Source organism: Anomaloglossus baeobatrachus, chromosome 4 (assembly GCF_048569485.1).
Source record: "Anomaloglossus baeobatrachus isolate aAnoBae1 chromosome 4, aAnoBae1.hap1, whole genome shotgun sequence".
In the NCBI taxonomy this organism is placed as follows: Eukaryota; Metazoa; Chordata; class Amphibia; order Anura; family Aromobatidae; genus Anomaloglossus; species Anomaloglossus baeobatrachus.
This window is the reverse complement of record NC_134356.1, coordinates 590433221-590461084: the sequence shown is the minus strand read 5'-3', so window position 1 is coordinate 590461084 and position 27864 is coordinate 590433221.

Below are 27864 nucleotides of genomic sequence, written 5' to 3'. Positions count from 1 at the left end.
CTTGGCCACTTCTTTTACTTCTATCACCCTCCTCTTTCCCTGCTCCATGTGGATGACGCGTACTACGTCACCATAAAGTGTCCTCCATTGCGCTTCTGCACAGAAGCACTTTTCTCTCTCCCCTGCTGAGGGCAGATCAAAGTATTGTAGTGCGCAGGAGCGGGCGTTCTTTGATCTTTTCCCACACTTGCGCATTACAGTACTTTGTTCTGCCCACAGCAAGGCAGAGACAAGTGCGCAGGAGGGCAATGGAGGCCTATGTGTGGATGACATAGGATGTGTCATCCACAGAAAGCAAGAAGGAAGACAGTGATCACAAGAAGAAAGGAGGCGCCAGACCGAAACTAGAGACACCCATCGGACCAGATCGCTCCCCCAAGTGAGTTTAATAAAAGCTGTTTTTCTACATCATACAGAGTGGCTTGGGCTCTTATATACGGTCATCTAGAATGCTGTATATAAGGGTGGTCACTGGTGGTGGCTGTAGCTTTTAGGGGAAAAAACCTGGTGACAGGTTCCCTTTAAGGTAAGGAAAACCCGAATAGAATATTGTACCAGGACAAGATCAATCAAGTTATGCATAAAATAGCACCTTTATTAAATAGAAGTATAAAAAACATACACATTAAAACCAACATCACAGACACACACAGATGGTGGCTTGAGCAATAATAAAAAAAAACCCACAATGGTGAAGTGCATAACTCCAAAATATATAGGAAAAATAATAATGTGCATACAAGTATATAGACACAATTCCTAGAAGCATAAAAAGCTCTATAATAGGAATCAATATACGTATATATCCTTTCACATATGACTAATACATAGAAGGCTAAGATATTGAAGTAATATTGCACATTACATTGTGTTGCAAAAAGTAAGCGCAACAAAGTGCACATCACCAACTTACTGTATAACAAAGTCCCTATACAGGTGAGTAAGTGCAATGATTGAACATATAACAAATGCTCACCCATCATGCACTGGACGCACGTTTCACTAATGCTTCATGTAGGGTCTAAGGTAAGCAAAACAGAAAAGCAGAAAACATTTCCTAGCACTGGTTGTGCTATCACCATTATGTTCCTCCACATAATTTGCAAAACTAACTGAAAATGTTTAAAAAAAAAAAAACCAGAGAGGCCATTGCAAAGGACATGCTATATGTGAAATACAGTAGCTATCATGGAGACATATACATTTCCAGGCTTTCCTTCATGGGACAGTATACTTAAAGGGAATCTATCAGTAGGTTTTTGCTATGCAATCTGAACAAAGCATGCTGCAGGGGTTAACATACAGAATTCAGAGATGCCTGTCTTGTCAAAGTCTGATCTGTTGTTTATTTGCTATGGCTGTAGATCCAGCAGAACTTCTTATTGCTTGGACTACATTGTCACGAGCACAGCCTCCTCCTCTAATTGACACCTCACTGTCAGTGTACAATCTCTATAGCGAGCCTGGTGTTGGTGAGGACAGCTCTATCAGCTCTGCTACATGGCTAAATCTAAAAATTCTGATTGTGTCAGAACAGTTGCACCAAGTAATCTACACCGTGTGCAGAATTATTAGGCAAGTTGCATTTTAGAGGATTTTTTTTATTATTGATCAATAACTATGTTCTCAATCAACCCAAAAGACTCATAAATATCAAAGCTTAATATTTTTGGAAGTTGGAGTGGTTTTTTTCTTAGATTTGGCTATCTTAGGAGGATACCTGTGTATGCAGGTAACTATTACTGTGCAGAATTATTAGGCAACTTAATAAAAACCAAATATATTCCCATCTCACTTGTTTATTTTCACCAGGTAAACCAATATAACTGCACAAAATTTAGAAATAAACATTTCTGACATGCAAAAACAAAACCCCAAAAAAATGAATGATCAATATAGCCACCTTTCTTTATGATGACTCTCCACAGCCTACCATCCATAGATTCTGTCAGTTGCTTGATCTGTTTACGATTAACATTGCGTGCAGCAGCCACCACAGCCTCCCAGACACTGTTCTGAGAGATGTACTTTATTCCCTCCCTGTAGATCTCACATTTTATGAGGGACCACAGGTCCTCTATGGGCTTCAGATCAGGTGAACAAGGGGGCCTTGTCATTATTTTTTCATCTTTTAGACCTTTACTGGCCAGCCACGCTGTGGAGTAGTTGGATACATGTGATGGAGCATTGTCCTGTATGAAAATCATGTTTTTCTTGAACGATATCGACTTCTTCCTGTACCACTACTTAAAGAAGTTGTCTTCCAGAAACTGGCAGTAAGTCTGGGAGTTGAGCTTCACTTCATCCTCAACCCGAAAAGGTCCCACAAGTTCGTCTTTGATGATACCAGCCCATACCAGTAGCCCACCTCCACCTTGCTGGTATCTGAGTCGGAGTGGAGCTCTCTGCCCTTTACTGATCAGCCTCTGGCCCATCCATCTGGCCCATCAAGAGTCACACTCATTTCATCAGTTCATAAAACCTTTGAAAAATCAGTCTTAAGATATTTCTTGGCCCAGTCTTGACGTTTTATCTTATGTTTCTTGTTCAAAGGTGGTAGTTTTTCAGCCTTCCTTACCTTGGCCATGTGCCTGAGTATGGCACACTTTGTGCTTTTTGATACTCCAGTAACATTGCAGCTCTGAAATATGGCCAAACTGATGACAAATGGCATCTTGGCAGGTTCACGCTTGATTTTCCTCAATTCATGGGCAGTTATTTTGTGCCTTTTTTGCCCAACACACTTCTTGCGACCCTATTTGCCATTAAACGCTTGATTGTTCGGTGATCACGCTCCATAAGTTTGGCAATTTCAAGACTGCTGCATCCCTCTGCAAAACATCTCACAATTTTGGACTTTTCAGAGCCCGTCAAATCTCTTCTGACCCATTTTGCCAAAGGAAAGGAAGTTGCCTAATAATTAAGCACACCTTATATAGGGTGTTGATGTCATTACACCACACCCCTCCTCACTACAGAGATGCACATCACCTGATTTACTTAATTGGTAGTTGGCTCTGAAGCCTATACAGCTTGGAGGACAACATGTATAAAAAGTATCATGTGATCAAAATACTCATTTGACTAATAATTCTGTACACTGTGTAAATGATATATTGTTGGATTCAAGATCTCTTTGCCTGCATCATGCTGCTCACAGATGAGGTAGCTAAAACCTCCTGACAGATTCCCTTGTATATCTCCCTAGCCTGAAATTACTGCTTATATCAAATGATTAACTCTGTGTATTTGTAAAAAAAAAGAAAAAAAAAAAAACATTTTGCCTCTGTTGCAATTTTCCAACAACCATAATGATTTAAATTTTTGGGATATAGGGCTGTGTGAGGGATTATTTTTTGCACCCCGATATTTTTATACAGCTCGGTATTTTTATTGATATTATCTTGCGATATGTATGATGTTTTCATCACTTGTTATTAAAACAATTTCTGTTGTCGTAATGGCCCAAAAACTGCAATTGTGGCATTTTGCTTTTTTCTCACAATGCCGTTTACCGATCACATAAATTTATTAAATATTTTATTAGATCAGACCTTTAAGACTAATACGGCAATAGCAAATCTGTGTATTTTATTTTTGTCATCAAAGAAAGACCCATGGTATAAGTCAGGTTTTTATGGGGATTTTTTTTATAAGTCGACCCGAAGATAAACAGAGGCACCTAATTTCACCACAACAAAATGGGAAAACGTATTGACTCGAGTATAAGCCTAGGATTTCAAGACGCACCCCAAATTTACAGAAGGAAAATTGGGAAAAATAATTTTTAATGTTAAAATGGGGGGTCCGTCTTATAATCCTAAAGTGTCTTATATTAGCTGCTCAGGAGGGCGGCGCGACGGTGGCGGTAGAACGGCTCAGGGGACTGGGTCAGCAATGCTGCGAGCTCAGAGGGTAGGGATGTCTGTGGTTCAGGAGGCGTACAAGACAGAAAATCGGCAATACCTTGGGCTCAGAAGTCTCGTGGCTCAGGAGGGTCAGCGATAATGCAGGCTCAGTGGTGTCACGGCAGGCACCATTGAGCCTGTCAGCTGACTTCATGAGCTCTTGAGCCTGCTGGTGGTTGTCACACTATAGACATCAAGAAAATGACCGCAGAAGCTGAGATCTCAATCAGCGCACGCACCGCTTCCACGGCCATTTTCTTGAAGTTTATTGCATCAACCGCCGGCAGGCTCATCGTAGTCCGCAGCCCGCTGGCAGGCTCAATGGGGTTCGCAGCCCGATGACACATTCAATGGCACCTACCGCAACACCCTCGAGCCAAAGTATAGTTGACCTTCCATCCTGTGAACCCGCTATGCCGCGCCAACCCAGTAAGCTTTAACTGGATTATAAGATGGGGAAAAAAGTGCGTCTTATAATCCAGCAGTGTGACCCTCACTTGAGTATAAGCTGAGGGGGGCTTTCTAAGCATAAAAAATGCTGGCTTATACAGCAGTATACTGTATACAGTATATATATGAAGTAATAGAGAATAGATTTTATTTACAATTTTGATGATACATTGTAGGTTGTCATTTTTAAAGGTTTGTAACACTCAGATATCCAGGTTTTGCCGATAGCTAGGCTTGTTTGCAACTAGTGGTTTATCGCATTTACAAGCTATTATTTAAAAAAAAAAAAAGGCTTATTGTCTTTTTCTTTTTCATTTTCTTAATCAAGCATACAAGCATAAAACATTACTGTTTCACTTACTAGACTAGATGGTTGATCAATTGTTCGTTATCTCCTCTATGGGGCGAACCCTGGGAAGTGATGGCTGATGTTTTTTGCCGGAGCTGTTGTTCACCACTGTAGCCAGTAGGAGGTTTTAGAGGCAAGCGGTGGAGGCTAACGCTGCACATATCTGTGCACATGGATCTCTTCTAAGGGCCGGACCCTGGACAGCATAGGCAGACATATCATTGGTGAGATCTGGGTAACCGCACAACAGCCCAAGAGGTAAGGGTGCCCGTTTGTACCTCCAAAGCAGAAGGAATTGTACATTATGATAATTGGACTGCAGAGGGCCTAATAATTACTTTTGCACAACAGCCTTTTTCTGTCTGTGTCCGCCAGAGCTGGAGAGTGATGACTGATGTTTTTGCTGGAGCTGTTGTACGCCACAGTAGCTGGTTGGAGGTTTTAGACTCTAGTGGTGGAGGCTAACTCTCTGCACGTATTTGTGCACATGGGGACATGCATGGAAACGTATATCTAATTTTGGCAGTTCAACAACAGAGCCACAGTTGCCAAGGACCCGACCTACGCAGTAATTTGTGTTAATTTAAAAAAAAAAAAAAATAATAATAATAATTAAAAACGCTTTTTTACTAGTTTTTCCAATTGCTATAACCAAGGGGTGCCATTGTAGCTCTATTGGTTTTTCAGCTATTGCTTTATAGTATTGCCGCTGATTTTGGTTATTCCAATCTTTTTATTGCTCAGTTTTCCAAATTACGCTAAACAGGTGATGCCACTATAGCTGGTTTGGTTTTGGTAAATGCTAAACTGTAAGTCAAAGTAAATAAACATAAACACCTAAAAAATCCTTTGTTTTGAAATAAAATACAAAACAAAAACCCTCTTTGACCCCTTTATTAACCCCCAAACACCTCTGCAGGTCCGACGTACTACACAGGAGGTCCCAAGACGATTCCAGCTCTGCTACATCTGAAGTGACAGTACGCAGCCATAGAACATGACCACCCACTTCAGGCAGAGAATGAGCTACCTGATGAGCTGTGACATCACTAAGATTATTTGCAGTCACAGCTGTAGGTTCCAGACCAGTAGGTTCCAGACCAGGCCGCGGCGCGGTCTGCTCCAGCTGCCCGCCCAGAAGTGTGTACCGCGCCCCAGCCGCCGACTGAAGAACCAGGTCCTACATCCCCGTCTGGATAAGACCCAGTATTCCTGGGGCTGAAGGATGAGTTGAGCGCACGCTTCCCCACACACCTGGTGGACATGTACCTGGTCCCCAGGCTGCCATCCGGACCTGAAATGGTCCCGGCACCTTCTGTGGCAAAGAAGAGCCCACCACCCTGGCCAGCAGATGAGGGCTCATCCCCGGAGCCGCTGCCATCGCAGCCAGAGGAAGAACTAAAAGTCTTTATGCCCGGTATGCATGTGACCTGGGAGCCCGCAGCCAGCAAGGTGATGGTGATGTGGAGGCCAGCCCACAAAGGACCGCGCCGCATGAGAGCAAGACACCCCCCTGTGCAGCCTACCCCTGAAAAAGAAGAAGTGGAGGCCTGAGATCTGGAGGAAAAACAGTCACTGCGACGAGCCAAGCACCAAGCCAGAGGTCCCCTCCACCGCAGAGTGGTAGAGGAATTTAATCTACGTACCTGCTACGGCTTTATCGTGGAGGCTGGGGTCAAAGAGGGCATATTTGTGTCCAGAAGGGATGTCCAGTCCCACCTGTTAAGAGGACACCCTGGTCAAGACCTGTATATGGGAGACATTGTAGAATTCAGAAGGCACATGGGTGAAAGAGGCTGGTATGCCTTAGACGTACAGTGCCCCAAGCCTACAGCGGCAAGCCCAAGCTCCAGCCCTACAGTTTCCACCAGGTCCCCACAGTTACTGCCACTAGGGAATGCTAACAATGTTGGTGATGAAGCACATGAAGAGGATGATAACAATGTTGGTGATGAAGCACAAGTTGATGATGCTAAAGATGCAGAACAAGACACAGCTCTAGATGCAGAACAAGACACAGCACTAGACAAAGCACCAGATACAGCCCACGAAACAGTACAAAGTGCCAAAGAAGATACCACATCAGATGCAGCATTGGATTCAGATGCACCAGAAGAAGAGGTCTATGTAGCTGAGGAGTCAGAGTAAAAGAAAACGAGTTTCCATAAAAAGTTTTAAAGTTACAGCAACGTTACCAGTTTAAGAAAATGCGCCCACAAGTACTTTTGTGAGAACCCTACCACCTAGTTTTGTGCACTTTGAAAATACGGACCATAAGGCTATGAACTGGTTATAGCCACAAACTCTCGCAGTGTATGAAGTTACCCCAGCGGTACCAACTCAGAGCACGCCTGTTTATGGGGCCTGGCTCTGCACCACCAGCAAGCACGCCTGTGATGGCGCCTGCTGTCCAATCCAAAAGCCAAGAGCACGCCTGTTTATGGGGCCTGGCTCTCCACCATGCGGAAGCTGGTATGCCTGTTTATGGGGCCTACCTTAACCCACCATCTTTAGAAGAACATGAGAGATTTTTGGGTGGGTTACAGACTTGTGGGTGGAGGGTGGTGAAAAATGGTACCTGGAATGTTTTATAATGTTTTATGATGTTTTTATGTGAAAAGTTTGCACTTTAAAATGTTCTTGACGTTACAGCCTGAGGACGTGCTGTTGATAATTAAGGGGTCAGGCACCACTGAGTACTGCACCCATGCTGAGTCAGTACAAACAGGTAATCCCACAGACTGAGTAGGGTGTGGACACACAGGCACACTTTGACTAGGGCTCACACACACCTTAGAGAGGACCCCTGGGCAGACCAAGGAGGGGGCAGAGCCTCCACATCTCAGCTAGTGGTGCAGTGGAGAAGCTGGAAGGAGTTGAGCAATGGTAGTGAGTCGGCGGGAAGCAGTGAAGGAGGACTCACAAGCCGAGTCTGAAGCGGAGAGCGGGCACGCAGACACGCTAGTCAGACCCTGCAAGTGTAGTGGCTGGTTGCGGGGGAGTTCGGTTGCCACACAGTCAGACTGAAAGACACCTCAGGAAGAAGTGGGGTGATTGAGTACGGGGACTCCTGGCAGACCAAGCACGCAGGGGAAACAGGTTCCCGAAGTAGGCTCAAGTTTAACTACCTACTAAACCTGCCGTGGGGTGGACAACAAGTCCCACACCAAACAACACAGAGTCCACAGCATCAGCAGCAACAAGGGGGCCCGTAAGTGAGATAGGGCGAGAAGCCATCCTTACTTGGTCCACGCTGCCAGCAAATGGGCCAGAAAGGGGAGAAAAGGCAGATGTGACTTCCCTGGATGAATCCCATGTACTTTAAGTCGGGAGTTATCCAAAACAAGAAGTGCTAGGAAGGCGAGCTTACAGTCACCCTTACTTCAGCCTGAAGGAAAACCTGGTTTTCCCTGCAGTTTGTCTCAGCATTGCCTGGGTTACCTCACAGTGAACAACTGAACGTGAGTAAAAACCGTGAAAGACATTCTGGACTGTGTGTGAGTTCTTCTGCGACCTGTGGTTCCACACATACATACCCGAGCCCCTTGGGCCAGCCTCACTCTCGGGAGGCCACACCATCTAACTGCAATTACCATTAGCCCCAGATGCTCGCTAAACTGCAGTGGCGGTCACCCCTCGCCCTGACCGCAAAACCGAGAGTGGCGTCACGACTACTATGAAAGTGAACCTGACATACCTGTGGCCAGAAGGGTCCCTACTCCCCGCAGTGTCCCACTGCAGCGCTGTGGTGGGCAACTCACTGCCGTAGCGATATTATTCGCTACGGCAGCGATCACCACATATCACACGAACGACAGAGGCGGGTGATATCGCTCGCGACATCGCTAGCTATCGCTAGTGATGTTGCAGTGTGTAAAGCACCCTTTAGGATAAAGTGGCTCATAAGCCTCCTCACACATGCATGTCACTCTCCATAAGGAGAAACATTACCCCTTAGATGCCAGTTGTAAACCTTTCATACAGCCAAATGAGATCTCATACTGTGCACTGGTGAGGGGTATCACCCTGAAACACTGTGTCTGCACACTGAGATTCTGATTTGGATTTATCTTAAGTCATATGGCAAGGCTTGTTAAAGGGTCGATATTGCCTTCTAGGATTGCTACTTCCAATAGGTATCACTAGAGTTTAAAGGGAACCTGTCAGGTGCAATATGCAACCAGAACCACGAGCAGTTCTGGGTGCATATTGCTAATCCCTGCCTAACCGTCCCTGTATACACTAGCATAGATAAAGAGATCATTAGAAAAAGTATTTCTAAAGATCTTTTATGCTAATGAGCGCAGGGACTAGTCCCAAGGGTGTTATGTCCCTTAGCTAGTCGGCCCACATACCATACTAGCATTCCCCTGTGGGTGTACTAATATGCTAATGAATACGCAGCGAAGCCACACATACCTCACTGTTTATGGCGGCCGACGGAGGATGCATGTACAGTGCGCATGGTCCAGAATACCCATGTCTTCTAATCATGCGCACTAAACTGATGTCGGGTGCAAGGCCCTGTGCGCACTAGAAAATGGAATTTTCTTAAGAAACTTCCGCAGGCTCTGAAGGATTTCTGCACTCACAGAAAAAAAATCGCAAAAAAACCGCACCGAAATCCGCATGTGTTTTGTTGCGTTTTGGTGTGGTTTCGGTGCGGTTTCGGTGCAGTTTTGGTGCAGTTTTTCCACAGGTTGGTACATGTGTTTTAATGCATTCAATGTAATAAAGCACATTGAGGAAAAAAAAAGGTAATTTCCTTCTGATATAGATAGATAGTGAGATAGATAGATAATGGATAGATACTGTAGATAGATAGAAGGAAAGATAGATGGATAGATAAATAAATAAATGGATAGTTTAGAAGGATAGATAGATAGATAATCAATTGATAGAGGACAGATCAATCAATCAATAGAGTCCCTGTGAGGACACACTGCAGTTCTCACGAGCGGTAGTGTGTTCACATTACCGACCGTGAGAAATGACCTGTGGTTACCTCTGCAGTCTCGTTACGAGGCTGCATTCAGTACAATGTGTCAGATGCGGCTGTAGCAGACTGCAAGTGTCGTGGGACCTTGGTGGATTACGCCAGAGCTGTGTGTTGGGAGGGGTTAATAAAGTGGTGAAAGAGGGGGCTTTTTTGTGTTTTATTTAAAATAAAGGATTTTTCGGTGTGTGTTTATTCACTTTACTTACGGGTTAATCATGTAAGCTGTCTCATAGACGCTGCCATGACTAAGCCTGGGCTTAGTGGCAGCGATCCGCTGCCATTAACTCACTATTACCTGGATTGCCACCGCATCATGGCAATCTGGAAGAGCTGGGGACACTCCAGGACTGTCAGATAATAGATGCAACAGTCCCGGGGCAGCTGCGGGCTGATATTCTCGGCTGCGGGAGGGGGAGGCATTAACCCTGGCCCTCGCCCTCCCCAGCCTGAGAATACTGGGCCGTCTCTGTGTGTTTACCTCACCTGGATGGTAAAAATACGTCGGAGCCCACGTTTTTTTATTTTTATATGTACATTTGATTTCTATGTGTATTCTATATGTCTGTGTCTGTGTGTGAGTGTGATGTGTGTGTGTTTACTCTCTGCTCCGCTTCCTCTTCCTGTCATAATGACATCACTTCCTTGCAAAACGCAGGACAGTGATGAACATTATGTCCCCACAGGGAATAACGCAGGAAAACGCAATAAACCGCACAGAATTTGCTGCCTGCATTATTCCCTGCGGGATTTCACGATTACATTACAGTCAATGGAGTGAAATGCCGCAGCTACCTTCGGAAAAGAAGTGACATGCAATTGTTTTTGCTGCGGGAATCTCGCAGCAAAACATGCAGCTGTCAAAATCCGCCTAGTACGCACAGAATTTTTTTTCCCATAGGATTTGCTGGTGAATCACTGCAGAGATGTTATGAACATTTTCTACAGCGAAACATGCAGCAAATCCGCGGGTAATCCGCGGGAAACTTCGTGTAGTGCGCACAAGGCCTTAGCTTCCCAATTTCAGTGAGGTACAGTGCGCATGACCGGAAGTGCTGAGGACTCCGGATAATGCGCAGTGCACATCCAACCTCCACCTACCTCCATGAACAGAGAGGTATGTGCGGCGTCGCTGCGTATTCATTAGCATGTTAGTATGCCCACAGGGGCGTGCTAGAATATATGTGGGCCAACTAGCTAAGGGGAAAAACGTCCTTGGGACTAGTCCCTGCTCTGATTAGCATAAGATAAAAGATCTTTAGAAATACCTTTCCTAAAGATCTCTTTATATATACTAGTAGATACAGGGACAGTTAGGCAGGGATTAGCAATATGCACCCAGAACTGCTCACGGTTCTGGGTGCATATTGCACCTGACAGGTTCCCTTTATGTCCCCTTCCTCACTGAACAGACAATTTACATATTAATTTCCCAGAGAAGCATTGCATGACTTATATGCCTCCTCACACAGGCATGCTAGGCATGTCACTCTCCGTAAAGAGAAACATTACTCCTTAGATCCCGATTTGAAAGATTGAATGTATTGTAATTAATAATTAATTTGAAAGAAATTAAAAACAGAAACTAGGGGTGCAGGTTCTTTTTGCGAATTCAAAATGTGTTGGACCTGTCCAGTCAGAATTTACTGCACGCTGCACAGTTTAATCTGTAACGGGGTGCCAGGGGTGCCTCGGGGGTTGTAGTCGTGGCCCCTTTTTCTAGCAGGCTTACCCCTGGCTCCGCCGTCACTTTTGGGACAGGAGATGACTTGGTGGGGCAGAGTGTGGTGGTGCAGATAACGCCGTCAGATGTACAGACACTTTGCAGATGTAGGTCGGTTGAACCAGAAGGCATGTTTATTGTACACTTCTTCCAAAAACAGAGGCAATAATCAGATGACAACTCTTGCTGGGGAAAACCTTTTCTGGACGTCTCCTCTAGTGGGGATGTGCCCGGCTACTCCACTTCACCTAGGCTCCCACTCCGGCTAACACAGACTGGACCCACACCAATACTGCTTCACACTTGAGGACACTTCTTCTCTTCTTTTCTCTCGCTTTCCTGTTCACCCAGCTCCCACACTCTGCCCCTTCTGCTTCTTCTCTCCCGTCCCGGACTCAACTGCCCTCTGGTTCTAACTTTTTCTTAACCACTCTTTTTCTCCCTCCCCTTTCTTCTGCCGGCTCCTCCTTTCCTCTACCCTGTTCCTATGGGGACAGCCGTCCCACCCGGCCACTAGGGGAACCCACTAAAACAGTAAAACATTTTTATTAAATCACATCAGTATTAACACTTTTCAGGGGAAACTGCACCTCCTTGTAAGGGGTCTGCCCACCCCTTACATTCCTCCCCTCTTTCTGCCTAAGCCTCCCGGCAAGGCACGACCCTGAAAAACACAAGTTAACAGCAAAAATCATTTTTATAAAACTCCAAACATGTCCACCTCAAGGCACACTCAAGGGCGCACCAGTTCGGCGCCCGGAGTCCCTCCTGGGAGCTCCCGGTCTTGGTAGATAGTGTGCCCGGAGGCCTTCAGCAGGCACTCCCGGTCTTTGCTGGACTTCTGCCCGGAGGCTTTCACAGCACTCCCGGTCTTTGAAGGCATGATCATAAAACAGCAAAGTCTTCTTTAACAACACAGAAGGAGCCCCTGGTTCAGTTCAGCATCAGGCTCCTTCCGGGCTCCGTAGCTTAAACCTGGTTGCAAACTGTGAAACTTTTCCGGCTCTTTAACAACGCCGGTACTCAATACAAACAGGTACATTATCTTCCGGTCATGACGGGTCACTCGGGATGGTAAGCGCGTTGCCATTCAGCCCGCTGAGCCCTCACGTAATCAGAAAGGGACTGACCTGGCAAGCGGCGCAGCCTCCGGAAGGGTTCGTAGTTGACGGTTGGCTCTGGTGCCTCTGCCTCCGGTTTTGCCTCCTCAACCCCCGACGGGGGTGACGGGGTCGCTGAACGGGACGGCTGTGGGCTGCCCACGACGATCACCGGGTGTGTGACCAGGCTCTGGTGAATTGCCAACACCGCCGGGGTCCCCTTCTCTGGGTCAGCACTCAGTCCGGTCATGACTTCGGGTGATACCGCCAGTGTGCTTCTCGGCCGGGAAATCTCAGCCAGTACCGGTCTCTGTTGGGTACGCCTCCGGTATTGGCACTCTTCCCATTCGATTTCTTGCTGCCACTGCGCGGCCTCTTGTGTAGTGGGCATCCGGGTCACCCTTACTGCAAATAGGCCCCGGCATCCCACTTCTCTCCGGAATTTCACTTTTTCTCCCGGGTACAAGGTATGAAGGCGTTGTGGTAAGCCCTCAGTGTCCAGGTTTACCCGGTTGTAGAAGAAATGGTCACCGGTCTCTTCATCCTCAATGAATCCATAGCCCTCTTTCTGGTTAAATTTAACTACGGTGCCGATGGTGCACTGCCGTTCAAACTCGTCGCTAAGGGGACCAGCCACCATTTCGCGGGCCACGGTCTCGGCCAGTAATCTCTCCTGCACCGGATCGGGTTCAGGCGATGGGGACTTTCGCTGAGTCAGGCGCGTCGGCTTCACCGGCTCCCAAAAGAATCCCCACTCGTCCTCTTCTAGCTCCCGGGCATGTCGCTCTTCCGGGGCCGGAACTGCTGCGTGGGTTGGAGATCCCACCTCGTCTGGCGGGAATACCTCCGGACACTGGTGTGGAGTTCCCAGGACTTTGTTTCCCGGATGTAGCTGTGCCTTATAGGTGGCCCGGACTTCAGTCGAGGTCTCACCGGTCGCGGCATCCCAGGTAGTGACCCAGGTTACTTTTGTGGGCCACTCCGGTCCTTCTGGCACAGCCGGTAAAGCAAGGGCAAGTCCTTCCGCGTCCGCAGTCTGCTTCGGGCGTCCTCTGCCCAGGCTGGTTGCTACCAGCGCGCCCACTGAAGCATGTTGTTTTCTCGGAGTCTCCATTTTCCTCGGAAACAGTCTCTGCGTTGGCGTTTCTTGCAATGGCGCCGGGGACAATGGAGATACTGGAGAAGGTGGAGGCGGGCCTTCTTTTCCCGCGCTTGGGTATACTCCACCCCCAGGCTCGCACATAACATCGACCCGGCCAAGGCGGCTCTTCTTTTTTCCTGTAACGCCGCCCACTTCACATATCTTCATCAGCATCCTGGGGCCAGCACCTCCCCTCTTTGAGCGGCGCACTCCGCACTTCTTTTTCTTCACCGGCCAGCCCCAGGCTCTTCTTTTGGCGCCAATTCTTCGCGCGCCCACTATGTCCATGAAGACAGCGGCCATCTTGCTGCCATCTTGTGCCCGGTCCAACGCCTTAGGCACCACTTGTTCTTCCCACCATGGAATCGGGACCCTTCGCCAATAATCCGGATCCTGTGCCCTAGGCACCACTTGGTCTCCATCTTCTTGGATCGGGACCCCTTGCATATAATCCGGATCCTGCCGACTACGCCACATGTAACGGGGTGCCAGGGGTGCCTCGGGGGTTGTAGTCGTGGCCCCTTTTTCTAGCAGGCTTACCCCTGGCTCCGCCGTCACTTTTGGGACAGGAGATGACTTGGTGGGGCAGAGTGTGGTGGTGCAGATAACGCCGTCAGATGTACAGACACTTTGCAGACGTAGGTCGGTTGAACCAGAAGGCATGTTTATTGTACACTTCTTCCAAAAACAGAGGCAATAATCAGATGACAACTCTTGCTGGGGAAAACCTTTTCTGGACGTCTCCTCTAGTGGGGATGTGCCCGGCTACTACACTTCACCTAGGCTCCCACTCCGGCTAACACAGACTGGACCCACACCAATACTGCTTCACACTTGAGGACACTTCTTCTCTTCTTTTCTCTCGCTTTCCTGTTCACCCAGCTCCCACACTCTGCCCCTTCTGCTTCTTCTCTCCCGTCCCGGACTCAACTGCCCTCTGGTTCTAACTTTTTCTTAACCACTCTTTTTCTCCCTCCCCTTTCTTCTGCCGGCTCCTCCTTTCCTCTACCCTGTTCCTATGGGGACAGCCATCCCACCCGGCCACTAGGGGAACCCACTAAAACAGTAAAACATTTTTATTAAATCACATCAGTATTAACAATTTTCAGGGGAAACTGCACCTCCTTGTAAGGGGTCTGCCCACCCCTTACACAATCTATTACAAAAAGCTAATTAATGCTTTATTTTTTATCCTTAGGGCAGATAGGAGAACAAATCAGTTAGTGGAATAATATAAAAATAAGAATAGAATAAAACAGAATGAAAAATTTATTTTTTAGATGTGAAGAATGTGAAACTAATTTATAAAATGTATATTTATATGAGTTCTTTTCCAAAATATTCTTATTGTTATAGGAAAAAGTCAAGCCTCAAAGTAGGATAATCTCAATCAAAATCTAGCGACTCTTCGGGGTACTTTGCATGCTGCGACATCGCTAGCCGATTGTAGCGATGCTGAGCGCGATAGTCCCCGCCCCAGTCGCACATGCGATATCTTGTGTTAGCTGCCGTAGCGAACATTATCGCTACGGCAGCTTCACACGCACTTACCTGTCCTGCGACGTCACTCTGTCCGGCGACCCGCCTCCTTCCTAAGGGGGAAGGTCGTGCGGCATCATAGCGATGTTACACGGCAGGCGGCCAATAGAAGCGGAGGGGCGGAGATGAGCGGGACGTAAACATCCCGCCCACCTCCTTCCTTCCTCATTGCAGGCGGGACACAGGTAAGGAGAAGTTCCTCGCTCCTGCGGCTTCATACACAGCGAGGTGTGCTGCCGCAGGAACAAGGAACAACATCGTACCTGTCGCTGCAGTGAAATTATGGAAATGACCGACACTACACAGATCACCGATTTTCGACGCTTTTGCGATTGTTTATCGGCGCATCTAGGCTTTACAAGTTGCGACGTCGTTACTGGCGCCGGATGTGCGTCACTTTCGATTTGACCCCGACTACATCGCAGTAGCAATGTCGCAACGTGCAAAGTACCCCTAAGGGGGCGGGTTGTGCGGCGTCACAGCGACGTCACATGGCAGGCGGCCAATAGAAGCGGAGGGGCGGAGATGAGCGGGACGTAAACATCCTGCCCACCTCCTTCCTTCCTCATTGCAGGCGGGACACAGGTAAGGAGAAGTTTCTCGCTCCTGCGGCTTCATACACAGCGATGTGTGCTGCCGCAGGAACGAGGAACAACATCGTACCTGTCACTGCAGCGAAATTATGAAAATGACCGACACTACACAGATCACCAATTTACGACGCTTTTGCAATTGTTTATCGGCGCATCTAGGCTTTACAAGTTGCGACGTCGTTACTGGCGCCGGATGTGCGTCACTTTCGATTTGACCCCGACGACATCGCAGTAGTGAAGCCGCAACGTGCAAAGTACCCCTTCCTCCACAAGAAATCAAACACGATGGTGTAGTATGTGCTTCTATTGCAACCGCTCAACTCCGACTCTGCATGTAACGGCAGCAATCATAAAATTCTCCCTGTGCCTCACGTTTTTTGTTCTTAGCAGATAAGCTAACCTGAGCATTTTATTCATTTTGGCACTTTCAGAATCATAGTTACTCCAATCTCTTTCAGGTCCCAGGGGCAAATGAGGGGTTAATGGAATTGCGATGGCCGAGGAGTTGATTTGCAGAAATCATTTTTTCTGTGTTGTATATATGCCCTTAGAGGTTTCAAGTATATGACCCAGAGATTGCTAATTTATTATACTGATCCAGGACCTGCATCATATGCTGTGATATATCATACTAAGCAATACCCCTACTGGGTCAGGTCATTATGTTCTCTGTATGATTACCTAACATTGCTGACATACATTTCAACAGAACATGATCAAAAGTGGATACTGAGAATATATAATGCTAACAGTGCCTGATGAAACGCCACCACTCATAAGGCTGAACTTGCTTCATAACAGTTTCATCTCAGGAATGTGGTTCACATGGGGACATTCAGTAGAGTTAAAGGGGTTTTCAGCAAATTAAAAATGTTTCTAAGCAATTGGTACATAATAAATATGAAAAGTAACTAAAGAAGTATTGTTAGCCCAGGTCACTATTGTCCTCCAGTATTCTGGGTCCCAGCAGATCCTCCTTTAGTCCAGGACTTCTTCTGAAATCAAGCCTTGGTGGACACTGAGGTATCTTTAGAATTATTGTAGTGTTGGAAAGACCAATGAGCCCTAGGCTTCAGTGTCCTCACAGAAGAAATTACATTGTCTGCTAGAATTTTCTGATACTTGATTGAATCTATCTTGCGTTACACACTCTGCAAGTTTCCAGTGCCAGAGAAAAGGAAAGCATCCACTTTCACCAAGCCCCTGCCATGCTTCACTGTAGGCATCACTGAGCCTCCGATATGCTTCATTGTAGGCATCACTGAGCCCCCGTCATGCTTCACTGTAGGCATCACTGAGCCCCCAACATTTTTCACTGTAGGCATCACTGAGCCCCTGACATGTTTACTGTAGACATCACTGAGCCCCCATAATGCTTTACTGTAGGGATCATCAAGCCCCGCCATGCTTCACTGTAGGCATCAATAAGCCCCTGGCATGCTTCACTGTAGGCATCACTGAGCTCCTGACATGCTTCACTGTAGGCATCACAGAGCCCCCATCATGCTTCACTGTAGGCATCACTGAGCCCCTGCCATGCTTCACTGAAGGCATTACTGAGTCCCCAACATGCTTCACTGTAGGCATCACTGAGCACCCATAATGCGTCACTGTAGACAGCGTGTTGTTTTCAGTGTTTGCTTCATCCTCCTATACAGTACATACTCTCCTAGACATACTGCAGATATAATTTCTGTGGCTCATTCATATGGTTTTGAGCATACTGAAAACAACTTTTCATATGCTCTTTGCTCCAAAGAAGAATATGTCTTGGAGTTTGGGCATAGATACTTTCAAAGTTTAGTATTTGGCTTACTGTGCACACTGGGATTTAGTGTCTGCTGCCACCAAATCTTGCTGTAGATATTTTGCAGTCACTTGAGGGTTTTTGACTATCTTCCTCCTCAGGAGTCTGTTGGCAGCCGCCAGTGGCAACCTCCTCATTCTGTCATGTCCAGGTAGTGTAGCTAGTGTTCTTATAACTTTAAACTTGTGGACTATGCCATATCTTTAGGAACATTCAGTACCTTTGTGATCTTTTTTGTATTCTTTGTGGTAGATCGGCTCACTCAGCTGCTTGATGAGATAGAAAAGGGAATGCTTTCAGGTTAAATTTTAGCTGCTTTATTACCGCTCCATAATCCAGCTCAGACAAAGCAAAAGTAAGCAGATTTTCTGGTGTAAAGAAAATAAAATAACATACAAATAGTCCATATAACTGTGGGGTCTTCCCACTCAGGTAGAGACTTCTGCTCTTTGCAACAAGAGCACAGGTCTGGAGGTCTGCTACCTCCATACACAGAACACTGAGTAAGTACAGAGGACTTACGTTTTCCTGCTGTAACACACCCTAAGGCTATGTGCGCACTAGAGCTTTTTACCCGCGGATTTACCCGCGGATTTGCCGCGGAAATTTCTTGAGAAATGTCTGCAATCTTTGTGCAGACATTTCCCAGCAATTTCTATGAAAAAAAAAAATAGCTGTGCGCACTGGTGCGGATTTTTCTCGAGAAATTTCCGCATGAAGAATTTCTCGAGAAACTTTCTTGAGAAAATGAACATGTCCATTATTTCCGCAGGTACCCTGCGGATTTCTGCAGTACAGCCTGCAAAAATCCGCAGGGAACCACCCGCGGGAAAATCGCGGCAATTCCGCGGCTATTCCGCGGCTAATCCGCGGCAAATCCGCGGCAAATCCGCATGCGGATTTGGTGCGGATTTTTTCCGGAGGTCCGGAAATCTTTCACTCCCAGAAGTTTCTCGAGAAATTTTCTTGAGAAACTTCACATCTCTAGTGCGCACATAGCCTAAGGCCCCCTTCACACATTCGTGTTGGTATGTGTGATGTCCATTTTCACATGTACCGGAGACACGGGCACACGTAGACCCATTAAAATCAATAAGTCTGCGCACAAGTGCGTGTTTTCACATGGATTGTGTGTCCCTGTGGAGCATACGTGTGTCCGTGTGCTCCATACGTAGACATGTCCATTTTTCTCCGGCAGCACGGGTTTCACATGGACCGCACGGATGTGCTCCGTGTGACATCAGTGTGACACGTACCAGAGAAAACCACGTTTCTGTGAAATACAATGAATTTCTATACTCCCCTTCTCCAGCCTTGCTGTCTCCAGCACTGCCGTCACTTGCTTCCGACCCCCGCTCATTATGCTCATTGCATTTTCACTGCACTTCGGCCTGCAGCATCGGGGGAGTCAGCAGGGCCGGAGACCGAAGAGCGGAAATCATCAGCACCACGAACAGCAGCGTCCGGGACAGGTGAGCAGAAAGTTACTGCTCTTCAAGTGTTATCACAAATACCACACAGAAAACATTCGTGTGCCAAAATCACAGCACACGGAGGGCCATACGCACCTTTTACGCGTCCGTGTGTTTTTCACGGACGTGTGAAAGAGGCCTAAGATGAATATATGGTGAATAGCCGTCCCATCCATCTCATTAGTCTTTCACAAAAACCTGGCACTGTTGAAGCTCTTTAACCCTCTCAGTATCTAACATCGTGGAGCATACATCAGGGTTCACATCCCTGAGGCTAACAATCTCAATAAAACATATCTCCCCTCTAGTATTTTACCAGTGATCATCTTCCACCTTGGTTATTATTTATGCAATGCAATGCATTTGTGGCACCCTGAGGCTTCAGTCGCCACAGGGCATTGTATTTCATTTGGGGTGCAATGCTTGGACTCAGGTGATGAAGGAGTTAATCACTGGTATTGTTTTCTCACTTATAAAACATGTAGCTATGAGTCACCACTTACACAGGAAGCCAGGCAATCTGGGGAAATCCAGGTTACCAGGGCAACAGCGACTAAGAGTCATCCCAAGGGTGGGGGCACTGAGTGAGTAAGAAAGACACAAAACGTTTTAACTTCAGTTCAGTCTGGGAGCCGGAGAGAGCACACAGCCTTAAGGCTATGTGCGCACTGGAAAATGGAATTTGCTCAAGAAAATTCCGCAGGTATGCAAAGATTACCGCACCCGCAGTAAAAAAACCGCGGCAAACCGCACCCGAAAACCGCATGCGGTTTGCCGCGGTTTTACCGCGGTATTGTTCGCGGTATTGCCGCGGTTTTACCGCGTGCGGGTTGGGATGTGCTTTATTGCATTCAATGCAATAAAGCACATTGAAAAAAAAAAAAAGTAATTTCGCTCTGAGATAGATAGATAAAGAGACAGAAGAATAGATAGAGGGATAGATAGATAGATAGATAGATAGACAGATAGATAGAGGACAGATCGCTGCATTTCCCACGGTCGGCAGTGAGTTCACATTTCCGGCCGTGGGAAATGACCGGTAATTACCTCTGCTGGGTCTGCTGCATTCATTCAGCGCTGTGTCTGTGACAGTCGCGGCTGGATGTAAGCAGCGCAGGACCTGTGGATTACGTCGGAGCTTTGTTTCGGGAGGGGTTAATAAAAGGGTTAACGAGGCTTGTTTGTTTTATTTAAAATAAAGGATTTTTCTGTGTGTTTTATTCACTTTACTTACGGGTTGATCATGTCAGCTGTCTCATAGACGCTGCCATGATCAAGCCTGGAGTTAATGGCGGCGATCCGCCACCATTAACCCCTTGTATTACCCTGACTGCCACTGCTACACGGCGGCAGGAAGAGCCGGGGACACGCCGGTGCTGCCGCATAATGCATGCGACAGTCCCGGGGCAGCTGCGGCTGATATTCTCGGCTGTGGGAGGTGGGAGTGAGGCGGGGGACATTAACCCTGCCCCTCTCCCTCCCCAGCCTGAGAATACCGGGCCGCCGCTGTGTGCTTACCTCGGCTGGACGGTAAATATACAGCGGTGCCCAGGTTCTTTTTTTTCTATATTTCCGATTGCTTTCTATGTGTGTTCTATGTGTCTGTGTCTATGTGTTCTATGTCTGTGATGTCTGTGTGTTTTTGTGTCTGTGATCTGTGTGTTTACTCTGCTCCGCTTCCTCTTCCTGTAGTGACATCACTTCCCTGCAAAACCGCAGACAAGCGATGTACATTACCGGAAGTAAACCGCGAAATACCGCAGGGAATAATGCAGGAAAACGCAGTGAACCGCACAGAATTTGCTGCCTGCGTTATTCCCTGCGGGATTTCACGATTAACATTGGAGTCAATGTAGTGAAATCACACAGCGACGTGCGGAAAAGAAGTGACATTCAATTGTTTTTGCTGCGGGAATCCCGCAGCAAAACATGCAGCTGTCAAATTCCGCCTAGAGCGCACAGCATTTTTTTTGCCCATAGGTTTTGCTGGTGATTCACTGCAGAGATGTTATGAACATTTTCTGCAGCGAAACATGCAGCAAAACCGCAAAAAATCCGCGGCAAAATCCGGTAAGTGCGCACATAGCCTTAGAGAGGAAGGAGAGCAAGTCTGGTCCTGAGGACAGGAGACTGGTGGAAGTGGTCCCAGGACCAGGGGCCACAACACCACACGGAGTCTGCAGGAATACTAGAAACTAGAATAGGGCGAGAGGCGACCGGTGGAGATGATGAGACAGAGGAGACATGGTAGCTGAGGTCAAACCTAACCGTTCCCACAGAACCAACGCAGTCGGGGTGCAGAACCCTCGGTTGCGGAAACCTTCCTGGACTCTAACAAATCTGCAGTGGTTGGGGATTCCAAGTCCCATCGCCCACTACCCATTTTCTCAGAGCACAGGGACATATAGGATCTGGGGTCGAGTTTACAGCCAAGCCCCACGGCGAGGACCCGCCACATGAGACGGGACACTTAACACAGACAGCAAGAACCCCAAGTTGCTTCAAGCCACGGGGATCCATAACCAAGCGCAAGGAGGAAGGTCTCACACATTTCCACAGACACCGGTGATTGCCTCCGATTCACCGGCTGGAGTCCATGCATGGCGGTGGAAAGCGGCACCTCTAGGGAGCTTTAAGAACTGTGAGTAAAAAGAACCTTGAACCGCAGCCCCGTTTTTTTCCTTGTCATTACCGACGCCGCCGTCCCGCACTTCAGCGCCATGAGCCGTCCCCATTGCCCTCATCCTCCCTGGGGCTCGCTCCACTTGTGGGGAGCTAGACTATCTGGGCTGCGTTAACATTAGCCCCGGAGGAGAGCGACATCTCGCAGCGGCGGCTAGTTCCTGGCTGCACACCACGGGTGACGCTGCAAAGCATCCCCCGTTCCCAACCAACACCGCTCCTAGAAGAGGAAAAGTCACAGGAAGGGTTTGCGGCGGAGGAGGAAGAGACCTCAGTCACCGCTACAACCGGTGACATGCTTCCCAGGGACCCATCCCCCCTTTACACCTTGCACCAGTCTGTTTGTCTTTTCCATGTAGCCGACGGGGCCACGGAGCCGGGTTAGGCCAGTCACAGCAACCCCACAAAACCACTGGCCTGGTGACGAGTAACCTCTTAGGCCCCGTGGGGCGCTACACATTTGTGACGCCCTGGCAAAACCAGGTTGTCACAGAGGCTGCACAAATCTTCCAGGTGCAGGACTCCATCCTCCATGGCATACCAACCAAACCCACATCCAGGTACACAACATCAGCCAGCAAAGCCAGTCACCCTCCATGACAATAGGGACACACCAGTTGGCGGGGCCAAGCGGATGGTGATGCCCACCTAGTGGTCCTGAGGTGTTCTGGGAGTGAACAAGACAGTTGAAAAGAAAGTTGTGAAGTAGAGTGGAGGAGTTGAGAGTGGACAGACACGGTGGAAGTTAGAGGATAGTTGAAGTGACCGGGTAGTCAGAGGTTGGAGCCCCTGGACTACCAGAGTACTGACTAGGTGGCAGCCGGCAGACAGGGCCACAGGCGACGGAGATCCGGTCGCGGGAGACCTTAAGTGGACCGGGGCAGGGTTGTAGCCCGCCAGTGCCGACAGTGGTGGGAATTTGGGCCAGAGGCCATGCACAGTCGGGGTGCCTGGACCCTAGGGCAAGGACTGCTTCAAGCCCCTTGTCAATTAGCCAGCTGGGGACAAGACTCCATGTCTTATCCCACCAGCAAGCCCAGAGAGCGAGACGTAAGCCCAACGAGATGGATAGGGCTCCACAATTGCCCACTGAAATCCCAAGGGTCAGTTCTCGCGGGCCATAGCTCCCAACGCATAGAATCACCGGGAGTGGACTTCCCCGTTTCAAGCAGAGTAGAGTAGCCCAACTGAAGACAAAAACATTAAGTGCAGAAGGAAGGGACCCCTGTTTGCTGTACCAGGGTGAGGGACCCGAATACACCCGCAGGAGGTTACCGGTCACTGGCAATTTGGTTTACCATTGGACTCTGTGTGCATTGCTATGGAACTGTGAGTACACCATTACCACCCGGTCCGGCCCTGCAGAAGTTGCTCCGCAACATCCTCCCCCGCACACCCGGGCACCGGGACTACACCTCCCCTACCCGTGGAGGGGATTCCATCCTGCTGCCCCCCGCTCCATCAGCCTCAGGCGTCCCGTACCAAGGCAGCGGCGGTGCCACCATCCATCACCGCAACCCACGGGTGGCGGTCACAAACTCTTCCCCTGTAAATATTCCCCCCTTTTTTTATTGTTGTGGGCGACTGGCCGCTGCACGAGCCCCGGATCCGCCCACCTCCTTCCTTCCTCATTGCCGATGGACGCAGGTAAGGAGATGTTCGTCGTTACGGCAGTGTCACACATAGCGATGTGTGCTGCCGCAGGAACGACGAACAACATCGTACCTGCAGCAGCAACGATATTTGGAAAAGGAGCGACGTGTCAACGAGCAACACTTTTTCACGTTCGTTGATCGTCGCTCCTTGGTGTCACACGCTGCGATGTCGCTAACGGCGCCAGATGTGCGTCACTAACGACGTGACCCCGACGATATATGTGGCGCCCCAGGACCTGGTCGCCACAACAGCATTGCCCCTCCAAAGGGTTAATGCTGAGCCTGGAGGTAATTGGGAGGGCTATTGGCCAGTAAGTTCAACATCCAACGCAGTTTCTCCCTCAGGCCAGCAGGGGGAGCTCTGAACCTGGAGTTCCAGGGAGCATTCCTCAAGTCTGACCTGAGGGAGGAGTGAGTGTTCAGTCTGTGAGGAGAGAGCAGAGAGAGCAGACGCAGAGTGTGCAGTCTGGTGAACTGGGGCTGGAGCTGGTTAGCTCAGTCCAGGGAGGCCAGAGCTGCAGAGAGGCAAAGAAGTAGACTTGGACATCGGAGTCTGTGGCCACCAGGGCCTAAAATATTCCCTGGTAGCTAAATCCGAAGGGCAGGAGAGCTGCAAGCACCTGGCCCATAAACAACCTGAAGGTACAGCTGCATCACCAGGGCCCGGTGTGGACTCCAGCAGAGAAGCACCAGAGAGGGCCTGCGCAGCCTACCACACAGGGAGAGGGACGTATCATCGGTCCCAGCAGCAAGAGGGCCATTGCTAATCCAGAGTGCAGGGTCCTATAACAGCAAAGAAAGAACAGGAGTAGGCCTCATACTCATCTGGCCAAAAAGATACCTCAGTTACTTCCAGGCCGGCCGGAGCCCTCTACCACCTGTAACAGTCTCCCAGGACTGGACTGTTCTCAAAGTAAAAGAGGAGAAGGTAAAGAGACTACTGTTTGTGACTGTTTCTTTCACTGCCTGTCGGCCCTGCACTGTGTCATTCACACCAACATCACCATAGACATTTACAAGCACCAACTGTTGCCCCGGGGCACCGCTCCACCTGTGGGGAGCAGTACCACCATTGCTGCCGTTCCACCACCCCGGAGGCCTCATACAGCAGCGGTGGCTTAATAGCCGCAAACCACAGGTGGCGTCACGAAAATTATAAACTTTAACAATCCCCCCCCACTGAAGCCATATTAATTGACCCCACCAGGGCCATGGAGTCTGGCCCAGCCACCACTGACGACCCCCGGACTAGTCCGGCCCGGCACCGGGTGTCCCATAGCCCTGGGGTGGGCGAGTCATATATCGTTAGCGATGTCGCAGCGTGTAAAGCACCCTTTAGTAGGGCTGATCCTACTGACAGATTCCCTTTAACTAGCAGAAATTTACTAATTATTACAGTGATATAAATATGACGGTCCGCTTGTATTAAGTAATCCCACTTACATTCTCATTGCACGTTCTTGATATCCCTCGTCTGCTCTATCAGACAATGCCTGATGTGTTATTCTCCTGACACAATCACCTGGAATAGCAAATGGGAAATTTACAATTGCTCCTGGAGACCTCAGTGACTGGACAGTAATGAAGAGGCTGACAGCTGACGTATTACATGTCAGTTCTATGCACAGGGGACGCCGCGCAGAAATATCTCAGTTTTCCAGCAGCAATGATGTAAAATGCAATAAAGTTGAATATAAAGTGTCATCCACATGGGTATCTGCTTTCTTTCTAAGGCAGGTGATGAGCTACAAACAATGATTTGCTTCTAATTTTAGAGCACGACAGCATCATTTACGTTTGTGTGCAGCAATAGAAAATTGTATGTACGTGACGTTTGCAGAATGCGCGTGTATAGGATGGACATACAGTGGGTACGGAAAGTATTCAGACCCCTTTCAATTTTTCACACTTTGTTCAATTGCAGCCAGTTGGTAAATTCAAACCAATTCATTTTTTTCTCATTAATGTACGCTCTGCACCCCATCTTCACAGAAAAAAACAGAAATGTAGATTTTTTTTCAATTTTTTTTAAAAAAGAAAAACATAAATATCACAGAGTCATAAGTATTCAGACCCTTTGCTCAGTATTGAGTAGAAGCCTCCTTTTGAGCTAGTAGAGCCATGAGTCTTCTTGGGAATGATGCAACAAGTATTTCACCCCTGGATTTGGGGATCCTCTGCCATTCTTCCTTGTAGATCCTCTCCAGTTCTGTCAGGTTGGATGGTGAACAGCCATTTTCAGGTCTCTCCAGAGATGCTCAATTGGGTTTAGGTCAGGGTTCTGGCTGAGCCAGTCAAGAATGGTCACAGAGTTGTTCTGAGGCCACTCCTTTGTTATTTTAGCTGTGTGCTTAGGGTCATTGTCTTGTTGGAAGGTGAACGTTTGGCCAAGTCTGAAGTCCAGAGCACTCTAGAAGAGGTTTTCTTCCAGAATATCTCTGTACTTGGCCGCATTCATCTTTCCTTCAATTGCAACCAGTCATCCTGTCCCTGCAGCTGAAAAACACCCCCATAGCATGATGCTTCCACCACCATGTTTCACTGTTGGGATTGTATTGGGCAGGTGATGAGCAGTGCCTGGTTTTCTCCACACATATCGCTTACAATTATCACCAAAAAGTTAAATTTTTGTCTCATCAGACCAGAGATTCTTATTTCTCATAGTCTGGGAGTCCTTCATGTGATTTTTGCAAACTCTATGCGGGCTTTCATATGTCTTGCACTGAGGAGAGGCTTCCATCGGGCCACACTGCCATAAAGGCCCGTCTGGTGGAGGGCTGCAGTGATAGTTGACTTTGTAGAACTTTCTCCCATCGCCCTACTGCATCTCTGGAGGTCAGCCACAGTGATCTTGGGGTTCTTCTTTACCTTGCTCACCAAGGCTCTTCTCCCACGATTGCTCAGTTTGGCTGGATGACCAGGTCTAGGAAGCGTTCTGGTGGTCCCAAACGTCTTCCATTTAAGGATTATGGAGGCTACTGTGCTCTTAAGAACCTTAAGCACTGCAGAAATTCTTTTGTAACCTTGGCCAGATCTGTGCCTTGCCACAATTCTGTCTCTGAGCTCCTTTGACCTCATGATTCTTGTTTGGTCTGACATGCACTGTGAGCTGTGAGGTTTTATGTAGACTGGTGTGTACCTTTCCAAATCAAGTCCTATCAGTTTAATTAAACACAGCTGAGTCCAATGAAGCATTAGATCCATCTCAAGGAGGATCACAAGGAAATGAACAGTATGTGACTTAAATATGAGTATCTGAGTAAAGGGTCTGAATACTTATGACCATGTGATATTTGTTTTCCTTTTTTAAAAAAATTTGCAAAAATGTCTACATTTCTGTTTTTTCTGTTTTGTCAAGATGGGGTGCAGAGTGTACATTAATGAAAAAAAATGAACTTTTTTTGAATTTACCAAATGGCTGCAATGAAACAAAGAGTGAAAAATGTAAAGGGGTCTGACTACTTTCCACCCCCACTGTATGTAGATGTGCATTTCAGGCATAACGTACATGCATGGTGCATTCTATAAGTAGCACTGGCCAATTTTTAGATTTTCTACATTGGGGAGTAGCTAGGGACAAGGTCCTGCACACTATCCATGTTTTGATATTATTTTGATGTTGTATTATTTTCTAATTAGAACATCATGAAGGAAGGCATGGATGCCAGGTTATACCTGCTCCACACTGCTTCGCCAAGGATCCCCAGTGTGCGCGTTTGACTTCGGGCGGGGGGTGCAACACTTACTGATTTCTTAAGGGTAGTGTCTATTGCCCCGCTACCAGTCCCCATTGTAGACTAAGTACTAAAACATGCGACACCAGAGTTCTCTGGGCAAACCAAACTTGTACAGTTTATTCTTCACATCACTATGACAGACATTGCCCCACTTGTTTCTGTTATTGTGGGGTACTCTCTCTCCACCTATCCCCGCTATCTTGGATCGCGTCCTCAAGCTGCCAGGCCTGTTTCTTTGTTCCCCCACTTCCTTAAACCGTCATCTGCTTCTGGGCCCTGACAACTGTCTAGTCTTAAGGCCCCTTTACACACTGAAACTTTCTAGCGATCCCACCAGCGATCCCAACCTGGCCGGGATCGCTACAAAGTCTCTGGTGAGCCGTCAAACAGGCAAACCTGGCCAACGACGCAACAGCGATCCGGACCTGCAGAACGACCTAGCTAGTCATTGGGGACGTTGTAAAGCAGCTTTTTGAAAGGGAAGTCGCTAACGAAGTCGCTGTAAAGTCCCCTTTACACACTGAGACTTTGCTGCACAGCGGGAAACAAAGGACCAAAGAATGGTCCTGAACGATTTGTAGCGATCAGCAACTTCACAGCAGGGGCCAGGTCGCTGATGTGTGTCACACACTGCAATGTCGCTGGGGAGGTCGCTATAACGTCACAAAACCGGTGACGTTACAGCGATGTCGTTTGCGATGTTGCAGTGTGT